Here is a 14,776-nt window from a genome sequence, read left to right as displayed (position 1 = left end):
GTGCTCGGCGACATCCCTCAGTATGCCGGGCATGTCCGAGGGACTCCACGCAAAGACGTCGGCGTTTGCGCGGAGAAAGTCGACGAGCACTGCTTCCTATTTGGGGTCGAGCCCGGAACCGATCCGGATCTGCTTGGTGGTGTCGCCACTGGGGTCGAGGGGGACGGCCTTGACCGTCTCCGCTGGCTCGAAGTTGCCGGCATGGCGCTTCACGTCTGGGACCTCCTCGGAGAGGTTCTCCAGGTCGGCGATGAGGGCCTCGGACTCGGCGAGGGCCTCGGCGTACTCCACGCACTCCACGTCGCATTCGAACGCGTGTTTGTACGTGGGGCCGACGGTGATGACCCCGTTGGGGCCCGGCATCTTGAGCTTCAGGTAGGTGTAGTTGGGGACGGCCATGAACTTTGCGTAGCATGGCCTCCCTAGCACGGCGTGGTAGGTTCCTCGGAACCCGACCACTTCGAACGTCAGGGTCTCCCTTCGGAAGTTGGAGGGTGTCCCGAAGCAGACTGGGAGGTCGAGTCGCCCGAGGGGCTGGACGCGCTTCCCAGGGATGATCCCGTGGAAGGGCGCAGCGCCTGCTCGGACGGAGGACGGATCAACGCGCAGAAGCTTGAGGGTCTCGGCGTAGATGATGTTGAGGCAGCTGCCCCCGTCCATCAGGACCTTGGTGAGCCTGACATCGCCGACAACAGGGTCGACGACGAGCGGGTATTTCCCCGGGCTCGGCACATGGTCGGGGTGGTCGGTCCGGTCGAAAGTGATGGGCTTGTCGGACCAGTCTAGGTAGACTGGCGCCGCCACCTTCACCGAGCAGACCTCCCGGCGCTCTTGCTTGCGGTGCCGAGCCGAGGTGTTCGCCGCATGCCCTCCATAGATCATGAAGCAGTCGCGGACCTCGGGGAACCCCCCTGCTGGGTGTTCTTCGTTCTTGTCGTCGTCGTGGGCCCTGCCACCCTCGGCGGGTGGCCCGGCCCTGTGGAAATGACGCCGAAGCATAACGCACTCCTCGAGGGTGTGCTTGACGGGCCCCTGATGGTAGGGGCACGGCTCCTTGAGCATCTTGTCGAAGAGGTTTGCACCTCCGGGGGGCTTCCGAGGGTTCTTATACTCGGCGGCGGCGACAAGGTCCGCGTCGGCGGCGTCGCGTTTCGATTGCGACTTCTTCTTGCCTTTCTTCTTGGCGCCGCGCGGAGCAGACGCCTCGGGGGCTTCTTCCGATGGGCGGCCCTGGGGCTGCTTGTCCTTTCGGAAGATAGCCTCGACCGCCTCCTGGCCAGAGGCGAACTTGGTGGCGATGTCCATCAGCTCGCTCGCCCTGGTGGGGGTTTTGCGACCCAGCTTGCTCACCAAGTCGCGGCAAGTGGTGCCGGCGAGGAACGCGCCGATGACATCCGAGTCGGTGATGTTGGGCAGCTCGGTGCGCTGCTTCGAGAATCGCCGGATGTAGTCCCGGAGCGACTCCCCCGGCTGTTGCCGGCAGCTTCGAAGGTCCCAGGAATTCCCGGGGCGCACGTATGTGCCCTGGAAATTGCCAGCGAAGGCTTGGACCAAGTCGTCCCAGTTGGAAATCTGCCCCGGAGGCAGGTGCTCCAACCAGGCGCGAGCAGTGTCGGAGAGGAACAGGGGGAGGTTGCGGATGATGAGGTTGTCGTCGTTCGTTCCACCCAGTTGGCAGGCAAGGCGGTAGTCCGCGAGCCACAGTTCCGGTCTCGTTTCCCCCGAGTACTTTGTGATAGTAGTCGGGGGTCGGAACCGGGTCGGGAATGGCGCCCGTTGGATGGCCCGACTGAAGGCCTACGGACCGGGTGGTTCGGGCGAAGGACTCCGATCCTCCCCGCTGTCGTAGCGCCCCCCACGCCTGGGGTGGTAGCCTCGGCGCACCCTTTCGTCGAGGTGAGCCCGACGGTCGCGTCGATGGTGCTCGTTGCCGAGGTGGCCCGGGGCCGCAGGCGCGGTGTTGCGCGTGCGCCCGGTGTAGACCGAGGCTTCCCGCATGAATCGGGAAGTCGCGGCATGAGGTTCCGAGGGATATCCTTGCCTCCGGGATGCAGTGCTCTCGGCCCGCCGGGCCGCAGCGCCTTCCAGGAGATTCTTGAGTTCTCCCTGGATTCGCCGACCCTCGGTGGTTGACGGCTCCGGCATCGCGCGAATGAGCATTGCTGCGGTTGCCAGGTTCTGACCGACCCCGCTGGATGCGGGCGGCGGCCTGATCCTGACATCGTTGGCGACGCGGTGCTGGAGACCTTGGGGCAGATGACGTATTTCTCCGGCCAGGGGTTGGCCCACCCATGCCTGTCCGACGTCCCGACGGATCGGCTCAAGCGCTCCTGTTCCCTCGTTGAGCCTGGCCTGCGCCTCGCGGACTTGCTCGAGTTGTGGGTCGTAACCCCCCGCCGGAGCGGGGACCACAGCTAGCTCCCGTGGGATGTCGGCGCGAGGCACCAGCCTAGGGAGATCACCATCCTCCGGCATGCCAAGATGGTTGCCTTCGGTGGGATCCCCTAGCTCGATGTGGAAACATTCGCGGCTTGGGCCGCAGCTCTCGTCACCAAGGCTGCGGCTTCCATCGGAACAGTCGGATAGACAGTAGTCACATGCGGTCATGAAGTCCCGCACGGCACTGGGGTTGCCAAGTCCGGAGAAATCCCAACCGACGCTGGGATCGTCATCTTCCTCGGACCCAGAGGGCCCGTAGGTCGAGACGTCCGTCAGTCGGTCCCAAGGCGACCGCATACAGAACCTCAGTGGGGTTGCACTCGCCTCAATGAGAGCGCCCGCCGAAACGAGGTCGTTTGGCGGGTTGAGGCCGAGTCGAAATGACGCAAGATGGGAGTTAGTCGTTACCTTTTGGTCGACGAGGAGCGACGTAGTCACATCGGGGACTGGTTGCGCCGTCATCTCTGGTTCGAGGGCGACGTCCTGCAGGCTTTCCGCGAGCGCGCCGGCGTCGTCTTCTTGCTCAAGGTCAGCGTGCCGCGGGGGGACGGCGCTCGCCTCCGTCTCGAACGCGAGGTCGACGTCCGGCGTGCCTTCCGTCGGGGCGTCGGGGGCGTCGATTCGCTCGACGGCCGACGAAGCGCGGCCTCCCGTCTGGCCTTGACGGCTCCGCCTCCTCCTCCGTTGGCGGGGGAGAGAATGGAGCGAGCCCGAATATTGCTCTTCCACCACGCGGGGAAGACGTCGTCGATTCCGCCGCCGGCGGGCGGGTTGTCGGCCGCCATTGTCGTGGTCGCGCGGCGGTGGAAGAAGTGTCATGTCGTAGCTGCCGTCGAAGGACATGAACTCGAGAGTCCCGAAACGAAGCACCGTCCCGGGCCGGAGAGGTTGCTGGAGACTGCCCATCTGGAGCTTGACGGGGAGCTGTTCGTCAGCACGCAGCAGGCCCCTACCTGGCGCGCCAACTGTCGGCGTTTCGAGACAGGGGGGTCCCTAAGCCGACGAGTGAGTGTGCTGCGTGCCCCAGCCCAGATGGGTCGAGCGCGTGGGCGAGCGCGAAGGGGGGAGAGGCGAGGCGGCCGGAGCCGAGCGTGAGAGAGGTGGAAGTCCCGCGGCCTTCGTGTTCGTCCCGCGCCCAGGTCAGGTGCGCTTGCAGTAGGGGGGTTACAAGCGTCCACGCGGGTGAGGGAAGCGAGCGGCCCCAAGAGAGCGCCTGTCCCGTCCTCGGTCCCGCGCGGCCAACCTTCTCTGAGAAGGCCCTGGTCCTTCCTTTTATAGTCGTAAGGAGAGGATCCAGGTGTACAATGGGGATGTAGCAGAGTGCTACGTGTCTAGCGGAGGGAGAGCTAGCGCCCTAGGTACATGCCAATGTGGCAGCCGGAGAGATCTGGGCACCCTGCTGGCGTGATGTCGTGGCTGTCGGAGGTGCGGTGGAGCCTGATGGAGGGACAGCTGTTGGAGCGGTCGAGTCCCTGCTGACGTTGTCCTGCTTCCGTAAGAGAGCTGGGGGCCGCCGTCGTCATAGAGCTTGTGGAGCGCCATCATTGCCCCTCTGGCGGAGCTGGCCGGATGAGACGCCGGTCTTGTTCTCCGTGACCCGAGTTGATTCGGGGTGGGATGATGATGGCGTCTCCTGTTGACGTGGCGGTCTGTGCTCTAGGCAGGGCGACGTGGGGTTTCCTCCGAAGCCGAGGTTGAGTCTGCCTTCTGTTGCCGTGGCCGAGCCCGAGCCAAGGGGTCGGGTGAGGCGGAAGTCGTTCGGCCGAGGCCAGGGCGGAGTCCGAGCCCTGGGGTCGGGCGAGGCGGAGTTTCGTCGTCTTCCGGGTCTTAGCCCGAGTCCGAGCCTTGGGGTCGGGCGGAGCGGAGTTCGTCGTCTTCCGGGTCTTAGCCCGAGTCCGAGCCCTGGGGTCGGGCGGAGCGGAGTTCGCCGTCTTCCGGGTCTTAGCCCGAGTCCGAGCCCTGGGGTCGGGCGGAGCGGAGTTTGCCGTCTTCCGGGTCTTAGCCCGAGTCCGAGCCCTGGGGTCGGGCGGAGCGGAGTTCGCCGTCTTCCGGGTCTTAGCCCGAGTCCGAGCCCTGGGGTCGGGCGGAGCGGAGTTCGCCGTGGCGCCTTTGGCAAGGCCTGATTGCCTGTCAGACTCACTCTGTCGAGTGGCACTGCAGTCGGAGTGGCGCAGGCGGCGCTGTCCTTCTGTCAGACTGGCCAGTGGAGCGGTGGAGTGACGGCGGTCACCTCGGCTCTGCCGGGGGCGCGTGTCAGGATAGAGGTGTCAGGCCACCTTTGCGTTAAATGCCCCTGCAATTTGGTCAGTCGGTGTGGTGATTTAGTCAAGGTTGCTTCTGAGCGAAGCCAAGGCCTTGGGCGAGCCGGTGATGTGTCCGCCATAAAAAGGGGGCCTCGGGCGAGACGGAAGTCTCTCGAGGTCGGCTGCCTTCGGCCGAGGCTAGGCTCGGGTGAAGCGTGATCGAGTCACTCGTGTGGACTGATCCCTGACTTAATCGTGCCCATCAGGCCTTTGCAGCTTTATGCTGATGGGGGTTACCAGCTGAGAATTAGGCGTCTTGAGGGTACCCCTAATTATGGTCCCCGACAGTTCGGTTCTCGCAAACCTACTCCCCGTTGAGGAGGCCACAAAGGCCGGGTCTCTTTCAACCCTTCCCTCTCTCAAACGGTCCCTCGCACCGAGTGAGCTTCTCTTCTCAAATCACATTGGAATCAAACTTCCCGCAAGGACCACCACACAATTGGTGTCTCTTGCCTCAATTACAAGTGAGTGTTTGATCACAAGAAAGAATGTCAAAGAAAAGAAGCGATCCAAGCGCAAGAGCTCAAATGAACACTACAAATCACTCTCTCTAGTCACTAAGGCTTTGTGTGGAGTTGGGAGAGGATTTGATCTCTTTTGGTTTGCTTTGCAATGAATGCTAGCTCTTGTTTAGTGGTTGGAAGCTGGAAAACTTGGACCGAGTGAGCTTCTCCTTCTCAATCAAACGGGAACAAACTTCCCCGCAAGGACTACCACACAATTGGTGTCTCTTGCCTTGGTTACAATTGAGTTGTTTGCAAGAAAGAATGAAAGAAAGCACGATTGCAAAAGCCAAGCGACAAGAGCGGTAAATAACACACGGATCTTTCTCTCTCTCAAGTTACTAATCACTAATGATCACTTGTCTCAACTTTGGAACTTGGAGAGATTGGAGGCTTTGAATGTGTCTTGGAATAGATTGCTAGCTCTTGCATTGAATGTTGAAGGTTGGAATGCTTGGGTGAAGTGAATGGAGGTGGTTGGGGTTGTATTTATAGCCACCAACCATGTTGGGTCTATGCTTCGTCGCCGAAGGTCTTCTAGAAAGAAGTGATCCTCGGATGAAGCTGTTCGTACAAGATAGCCGAAGGTGCCTCTTCGTAGAGCTTCGGCATTACAAACCGACTTAAAGATAGAATGACCTCTTAGTCCATAAAGGTCTGAGTCAATGTTGTAAGTTTTTATAAGGGGCATACTTGTAATTCCTCACAGGCTGCGTCCTGTGCCTATAAATAGTGAACAGTATTCCGTTACTGTTCACGCATTCTGATTTTTGCTATCGCATCTCTTGGAATACAACCTTTGTCAAGGCTTAGGTATCATTGTATTTAATGATTCAATATATTAAGTGAATATAATATAATACATCTGTGATTTATTTATCCATTTTGTACCTTTTATTTTACATTATTTTACAATGTTTACTGGAAGTTTATTACGAAGGTTCAACTTCGTAATAATTCTCTAATCAACCTTCGTCCAAGACCCATTATTCTTAAAGGAATAATGCTTCACGGACGAAGGACAGAATCATTTAACATTTTATGTTGCCTTGTTCTTAATTCATAGCATTTGAGAACAAGTCCCCAACATTGGCGCCCACCTCCGGTGAACTCACTTCCACTTTTTGAGCTGATGGCTTCGTTCAACGACCAAGCTGGAGCTGCTTCGGACCCGAAGCTGGTGCTCCCGATCACAGGTGGCTCGTCCTCAGAGCCAGCTAACAAGAAACAGAAGAAGGAAGCACAGAGAAGGGTACATCATGTTTGGGTGCAAGGACCCTTCATCAAGTCAAGATGGTCTCACATTCCTATTACCTTCTCCCAAGAGGACCTTCAGCTCAAAGATTACCCACACAACGATGCCATGGTTATCTCTTGTGTTATCAAAGGATTTCTGGTCCACAATGTCTTGGTTGATACAGGCAGTGCAGCTGACATCATTTTTGCTAAGGCCTTCAGACAAATGCAAGAGCCAGAAGATAAGATTCATGATGCTACACATCCTCTCTGTGGCTTCGGAGGAAGACAGATCGTAGCACTGGGTAAGATCACCATGTCAGTAACCTTCGGATTCATCAACAACACTAGAACTGAGCAAGTTGTGTTTGACATTGTTGACATGGAATACCCTTACAATGCAATTATTGGTCGTGGTACACTCAATGCCTTCGAAGCAATTCTTCATCCTGCCTATCTTTGCATGAAGATACCTTCGGATCAGGGACCCATTGCTATCCATGGAAGTCAGGAAGCTGCAAGAAGGGCCGAAGGCAATTGGACTGACTCAAAAGCAATCCATAACATAGATGGAGCTGAAGCTTGTGAACAGTACAAATTCAGAAGGGAGAAAGCAGCTTCAGCAGATCAGCCGAAGCCTATGCTCTTATGTGAGGACATAGCAGAGCAGAAGGTGCTGTTAGGCTCTCAACTCTCCGAAGAGCAGGAGAAAACCTTGATAAGGTTTTTGTTCAATAACAAGGATGTTTTTGCATGGTCAGCCAATGATTTATGCGGAGTTAATAGGGATGTTATTGAGCACTCGCTCAATGTCGATCCATCCTTCAGACCCAGAAAGCAAAGGCTTCGGAAAATGTCAGATGATAAGGCCGAAGGTGCTCGCAACGAAGTCAAAAGACTCCTCAGTGCAGGAGTTATTAGAGAAGTGAAGTACCCAGAATGGCTGGCTAACACTGTTATGGTAAAAAAGGCCAATGGCAAGTGGCGAATGTGCATCGATTTTACAGATCTCAACAAGGCTTGTCCGAAGGATGAATTCCCACTACCAAGGATAGACTCTTTAGTTGATGCAGCAGCTTCGTCAGAGCTCATGAGTCTGTTAGACTGCTATTCAGGCTATCACCAAATTTGGATGAAGAAGGAAGATGAGCCGAAGACTAGCTTCATCACTCCAAGTGGCACATATTGCTATCTTCGGATGCCTGAGGGGCTCAAAAACGCTGGAGGAAGTTTCAGCCGAATGACTGCGAAGGTTCTTCAGTCTCAAATAGGCAGAAATGTGCTAACTTATGTTGATGACATCATTGTCAAAAGCACGAAGCAGGAGAATCATATTGCTGATCTGCAGGAGACCTTCGCCAGTTTCAGGCAAGCTGGCTTAAAGTTAAATCCAGAAAAATGTGTCTTCGGAGTGAAGAAGGGGAAATTTCTTGGATGCTTGGTTTCAACAAAGGGAATTGAAGCCAATCCAAGTAAAATTGAAGCTATACTTCGGATGGAGCCACCAACTACAAAGAAGGGGGCTCAAAGATTGACAGGAAGATTGGCATCTCTCAATAGATTCATATCCAGATCTGCAGAGAGAAATTTACCATTCTTCGAAGTGCTGAAGTCGGCTGAAGTCTTTCAATGGGGGCCAATCCAGCAGAAGGCTTTCGAAGAACTGAAACAGTATTTGATAGATCTAACAACACTGACTCCACCAATGCCAGGGGCTCCTTTATTGTTATATGTGGCAGCTTCGCACTCAGCGGTAAGTGCAGCGCTTGTCCAGGAGAAGCTTGATGGTCAAGTCAAAAGGCAGGCCCCAATATATTTTGTTTCCGAGGTCCTTAGTTTATCAAAGAAAAATTATACAGAGTTGGAGAAGATACTGTATGCTGTCTTGATGGCCTCCAGGAAGCTTCGGCACTATTTCCAAGCTTATAATATAATTGTTCCTTCATCACAACCTCTGAAGGATATTATAAGGAACCGAGAAGCTACTGGAAGGATTGGAAAATGGGCTGCAGAGCTCAATGAATTTTGCATTGAATATGTTCATAGATCTTCGATTCAGTCACAGGCACTGGCAGACTTTATTGCTGATTGGACGCCAGGGGCTCAGGAGGAGGAAACGAATAAAGACAACGAAGCCTGGACAGTGTTTTGTGATGGATCTTGGGGAACCTTCGGAGCAGGAGCGGCTGCTGTGTTGGTTTCACCTTCCAAAGTCAAAACTTGTTATGCAGCAAAGCTTGATTTTAATTGCACAAACAACATTGCTGAGTACGAAGCATTGATTCTAGGTCTTCGGAAGTTAAAAGCAATGGGAATCAGAAGAGCCATACTTAAAACTGATTCCCAGGTTGTTTCGGGTCATATTGACAAGAGTTGCAAGGCTAAGGATCCGAAGCTTGAAAAATATCTGGATATGGTTCGAAGAGTCGAAGCTTCCTTCGAAGGGTTTTCTGTCAAGAATATCCCTCGAGGACAAAATGAACATGCTGATCTGCTAGCTAAGTCAGCAGCACAGGGGCTGCCTTTACCTTCGGATGTGTTCTTCGAAACAATAAAAGCACCTTCGGTGGAACTTCTTGAAAGAGCAGTTCTTAATATATCTCCTGTTTTTAGCGAAGATTGGAGAACCGAAATCATCTCTTACCTTCAGGGTAAATTTCTTTCAGATGACGAAGCTTATAACAAGAGGATAGAAGCAAGAGCTCGTCCATATGTCATGATAGAAGGGGAGTTGTACAAACATGGAGTTTGTGCTCCGCTGCTCAAATGCTTATCCAGAACCGAAGGTATAGAGTTAATGAAAGAAATACATGCAGGCCTGTGTGGATCTCACATCGGATCCAGGCCGTTACTCGGAAAAATTTTCCGTCAAGGGTTTTATTGGCCGAAGGCAGCTTCGGATGCAGCAGAATTGGTTCAAAAGTGCGAAGGTTGTCAGAAATGTGCAAGAGATCAAAAACAACCTTCGTCCTTGACACAGCTCATACAACCCACTTGGCCATTGCAAAGGTGGGGTCTTGACTTGTTAGGTCCGTTACCACCGGCCCAAGGGAACCTGAGATATGTTGTGGTAGCTGTGGAATATTTTTCTAAATGGATTGAGGCGAAGCCTTTAGCCACAATAACTTCGGCTACCGTCCAAAAGTTTTTCTGGCAGAATATTGTTTGTCGTTTCGGGGTGCCAAAGGCTATCACTGTGGACAATGGAACACAGTTTGATTCCGAAGCTTTCAGGGATTTCTGTGACCAAATTGGTACGAAGATCCATTTTGCATCAGTCAGGCACCCGGAGTCAAATGGACTCGTTGAAAGAGCCAACGGCATTATAATGACAGGAATAATGAAGCTAATCTTCAATCAACCTAGAGGAAAATGGCCAGATCAGCTAACCAAAGTGGTGTGGAGCCACAACACGACAACATCAAGGTCTACAGGCTTCACTCCATTCAAGTTGTTATTCGGTGACGAAGCAATAACTCCAGAGGAAGCCAAAGCCGGATCAATAAGGATAGTAGCTTCGGTAGAATCAGATTCCGAAGCTGCTTATTCTATAGAAAAAGATGCTTTAGAAGGGATCAGACTGCAAGCCGTGGAGAATATTAATAAATATCAAGCTGAAACAGTCAAATGGCGGGATAGAAAGGTTCGGCTAAAAAATATTGAGCCAGGACACTTGGTGCTTCGGAGGGTGGCCAACCCGGAAACAGTGGGCAAATTGCAGTTAAAATGGGACGGGCCTTTCTTAGTAGCATCTTCGTCAAGGCCCGGTTCATACAGATTGAAAGATATGGACGGCAATGACATTCCTAGATCTTGGAATGCGGATGAGCTTCGGCGATATTATGTATAATTCGATGTAATTTTTCATATTTTTTATTTTTTCTTTCATGGCACCCTTTTCCTTTCCAAAGGGGGAGAAAGGTTTTTAATGGGGCCAGCATATGTAATTTCCTTTTTTAGTCTTATAAGAGCAAAATCCCCCAAAGAATGTAAATGTAAAAGCTGAGAGTGCACCATCGAGTGCCCAAAAAGTAAAAACGAAGAAGCTCCAAAGACGTTCCTAAGGGAATGCAGAGCTTACAGCGAAAAGTCAACGCTGATTCCGCCAAAAGTAAAGGCGAAGAAGCTCCAAAGACGTTCCTAAGGGAATGCAGAGCTTACAGCGAAAAGTCAACGCTGATTCCGCCAAAAGTAAAGGCGAAGAAGCTCCAAAGTCGTTCCTAAGGGAATGCAGAGCTGAGGTGTGATTGTTTTTAAGAAAATAATGGCTATGAATATGGCTTCGGATACGTGTTTGGCTATTCATTTGCACATCACATTACATCATAGCATTTGCATTCATAAACATTCATCTAGGCATATGTAGGTTAATCATCTTCATCGCATAAAATGGTTGCTTCGGCAAAAAGAGAAGCTTCGTGCACAAAGAAGAAAGGAAAATGTTGTTTTCATGAGGGAGAGCTTCGGAAAAAAGGAAAATGTTGTTTTCTATGCTTCGTTGCGTACGAAAAGAAGGGAAGGTGTTTTTTCGCCTTCGGCTCAAAAAAGGAGATTTCGTCCACATCAAAGCATTTTTCATACATCAGTGAAAGGTTAAAGATATATTACAAGGTATGAACAGCATACATTAAAAACAAGATTGATTACATTCACAAAAGTTATCTCAAAAGTTTTTCAAGTACTGTCTGCAGTCTACTATCTAAATCTTCAAGGAGCTTCGGCTTCGGCATTATTTTTGGTCATCAGCTTCGGCTTTGTCATCCTACACGAATAAGGTCGTTGGAAGTCAAAATCAAGTTTACAGAAAAAGGTAAGCATAAGGTATGATTTCTTACTGGATCAAGGTGGCTACGAGCTTCGTCTCCAGCTTTCTCTCGACCACCTTTTGTCCATATCATTTTCACAAATCGATTCGAGATGCTTCGGGCGAGATCAGGGATGTCATCCAGGATTGACGGTGACAAAGTGAAATTTGGCCTGTTGACAATTTTCCCATGATCACAGCCAGCCTTCAGGAAGGCTGCAGCAGTCCCTCGAGAAGCCACCCAGGCACAGAAGTCGCCATGCCCAGCTATGACTTCGTCGAGCTCGTCAATCTCCCCCTCAATGTGTTCGAAGGTTTTTGGTAGATCTTCAGCTGAGGGGGTAAATTTTTCGCTGCTGGCTCCAACTGAGTGAAAAATCTTTCTTAGTCGTTGAATGCACTTGTTGCTAAATTCCAGGCATTTTTCTTGAAGATTTGTCAGTAGTTTTCTCAAATTCGAATTTTGCTGAGCTTCGGCTTCAAGTTTTGCATTAAGATTTTGTTTTTCTTGTTCGAACTGCTCAGACTGGCGGAGAAGCTTCGTGTTCAGTTCTGATATTTTTGCTTCGGCTTCCGCCAGTAAACCTTCGGCTGCCTGGAGCTCAAAGTTCTTTTTCTCAAAAGCATCTGATTGCTCCTTTATTTTGTTTTCCAAATTTCCAATTATAACTTCATGCTTCTTATCTTCAAGATCTTGCTGCATTTGTAAGGCTTTGCTCAATAGCATACTCTACACAAACACAAAACACAACCTTCGTCAGACATGCTTTTATTAGAAGCAATAAAAGTTAAGGGGCAAGTCATTTACCTTGAAGTTGGAGTAAAATAAACTACCAACGACATGTTGTCGTCGGTAGCGGCTGATGTCTGTTTCTAGCTTCGGGAATCCAATACTCCTGGACAGAGTGCTGATGACTTTGGCCCCTGTTTGGTCCCGAATACACTCTAATTTCTCATCATCAACACCTCCGAAGAGGAGTGCCCCAGGTTTGTATCCACAGGATTGGGCATACTCTTTAAGCTCTTCTATTTCAGCTTTTGTTAGATGTTCTCCAACTAAGTTTTGGAACGCAAAGACTTTGTTTTCTGAAGCTTCTTCAGCAATTTCTTTTCCTTTCTTTGACGCTGCGGTCACAGCTTCTTCGGCAGCAGTGGCAGCTTCTTCTGCAGCCATGTCTAGCAGCATTTGGTCAATATGTTCAATTGTGCTTTCTAAATTCAAATCTTCAGCTGAGGTAACTTCGGCGGCTGCGGCCTCCGAAGGTGCAATTTCAATATCTGCTCCCTCTGCACCCGCTCGTGTTTTTTGGGCCGAAGCTCTTGGCGGCGTTTTATCAATTACCTCTGTCACGGTAATGATTCTTTGTTTCTTTGCCTTGATTGTTTTCTTTGATTTCTCGGGCTCCTTGTCCTTCTGAAAAAACTTTGTCAGTTGAGGACCCAGTGGACTTAGCTTCGCAGGTAAGGATTCAGTCATTACCTTCAGAATTTCCTCGACAACGGCAGCAGAAGGTGATGCGGGGGTTTCTTCTGCTTCGGATATTTGTTGCTTCGGAGAAGAAGTTTTCTTTTTCTTTGGAATTTTCTTCTTTACTGGCTCTTTTTCACCTTCATCTAAGGCTTCAGTTACCCTTTTCCTTTTTTGACCTCTGGCACCTTTGTTTAGATCTTCGTAGTCTGGGTATTCGAAGCCCAAGGCGTCTAACACTCGATTCAGCCTTCGTTTTGGACGGGTGCCGAAGGCTGCGGTCATCAATTGATCTTCTTTCTTGGAATAATTGCCAAGTATCTCATTGCACATCACTTCAATTGTATCCAGCCACTCTTGGCAAGGAGTTTTAAAGTATTTCTTAAATTTGAAGTAGTAAGGCAAACGCACAAGTTCACCTTTTTTCTTCTCCCCCTTCAGCTTCGGCATTTCCCACTCTTTTACACTAGGAAAAACTTTGAAAGCCAAGAATTCCTGGACCAAGTCCCTCGTACTGATATTCTCTGCAATTATTTTAAATTCATACATTGCTTTTTGAGTTGGACCCTCTGGTAACATGTGGCACTGGGGGCAAGTTTCTCCGAAGGTCAGTTCCAGTGGACTCTGCACAAGCTTCTCTTTATCATCATCAACCTTAACATAGAACCATTCTGACTTCCACCCAGCTGCCCATTTGCTTCGGTAGCTGATCACAGGATACTTCGTAGTTTTCCGATAAGCAAAATTATAACAACCAAAATTCTCATGTAAACCATCCTTTCTAGCCTTTGTCTGATAGTGCAGTTCGTGAACTCGGCAGAAGCTGTCAGCAAATGGTTCCACCGCCTGGCTTCGGAGTGCCCAGATATAAACATTAAGCCTAACGATAGCATTAGGAGTTAGCTGGTGAAAATAGATTCCAAAATTTTTCAATATCTCTGCAATAATCCCATGAAGGGGGAATCTTAATCCAGCCTTTAGGAAGCTCTTAAAAATAACAATTTCATCTTTCTCCGGTTTCGGGGTAGTCTCTTCTCCCCCGAAGCGTAATAGCTTCTTTTGATTTTCAGTAAAATAGCCTGACTTTACCATCTTGGCCAGATCAGCCTTCGAAACAGTAGATTTCCCGAAGTCCAAATGGCTGGGTTTGCTTGGCGTGGCAAGGTGATAATCATCTTCGGGGTCAGTTTCCCCAGCATCTTCTCCTTCTGCTTCAGCGACAGCTTGTCCCGCATCATCACCAGGAATCTTCTCCGAAGTCACTAGCCCGGATCGTTGCATGGCTTCGGAGATAGGGACAGTCTCCGAAGCTTCAGTTTCGTCCCCCTCACGCTCAACCCTAGTGGTAGAACGGACTCTGGCCATTTAATTATGAACTTGTGAAACTTTAATACTTTTTTCTCCGAAGCAGGCTTCAAGATGGAGCTTCGTTCAATCCTGACAAACAAGCTTCGGTGATGGTTAAAAATTTTGGCAGCAAAACAGTGCAAATAGCAGTAAATGCTGTGGTAACTTCACACCTACTCGTCTGTTTATATAGTGCCGCAGGTAAGAAGGCGAAGCGCCAGGAGTTTTACACCAGGCGGACACCCGCTCGCGCTCGCTGTACGGTGGACCGCAGTGACCGAACAGTAACTCTGCAAGGTGGGGCCGCTGCGCGCAGGGAAATCGAATTGTTTCTCGACAACGAGCTCAGGGAAGGTGTTTTTTGAGACCTTCGGCTCTCCGAAGCTTAAGAAACTTTTTTCACGGATTAAGCTCGTTACGAAAAACGATCTAGCACCGCGAAAGGGGCTACTGTTGGGTCTATGCTTCGTCGCCGAAGGTCTTCTAGAAAGAAGTGATCCTCGGATGAAGCTGTTCGTACAAGATAGCCGAAGGTGCCTCTTCGTAGAGCTTCGGCATTACAAACCGACTTAAAGATAGAATGACCTCTTAGTCCATAAAGGTCTGAGTCAATGTTGTAAGTTTTTATAAGGGGCATACTTGTAATTCCTCACAGGCTGCGTCCTGTGCCTATAAA

Source organism: Zea mays, chromosome 7, assembly GCF_902167145.1.
Source record: "Zea mays cultivar B73 chromosome 7, Zm-B73-REFERENCE-NAM-5.0, whole genome shotgun sequence".
Taxonomy (NCBI): domain Eukaryota; kingdom Viridiplantae; phylum Streptophyta; class Magnoliopsida; order Poales; family Poaceae; genus Zea; species Zea mays.
Note: the sequence above shows the minus strand (reverse complement) of the source record.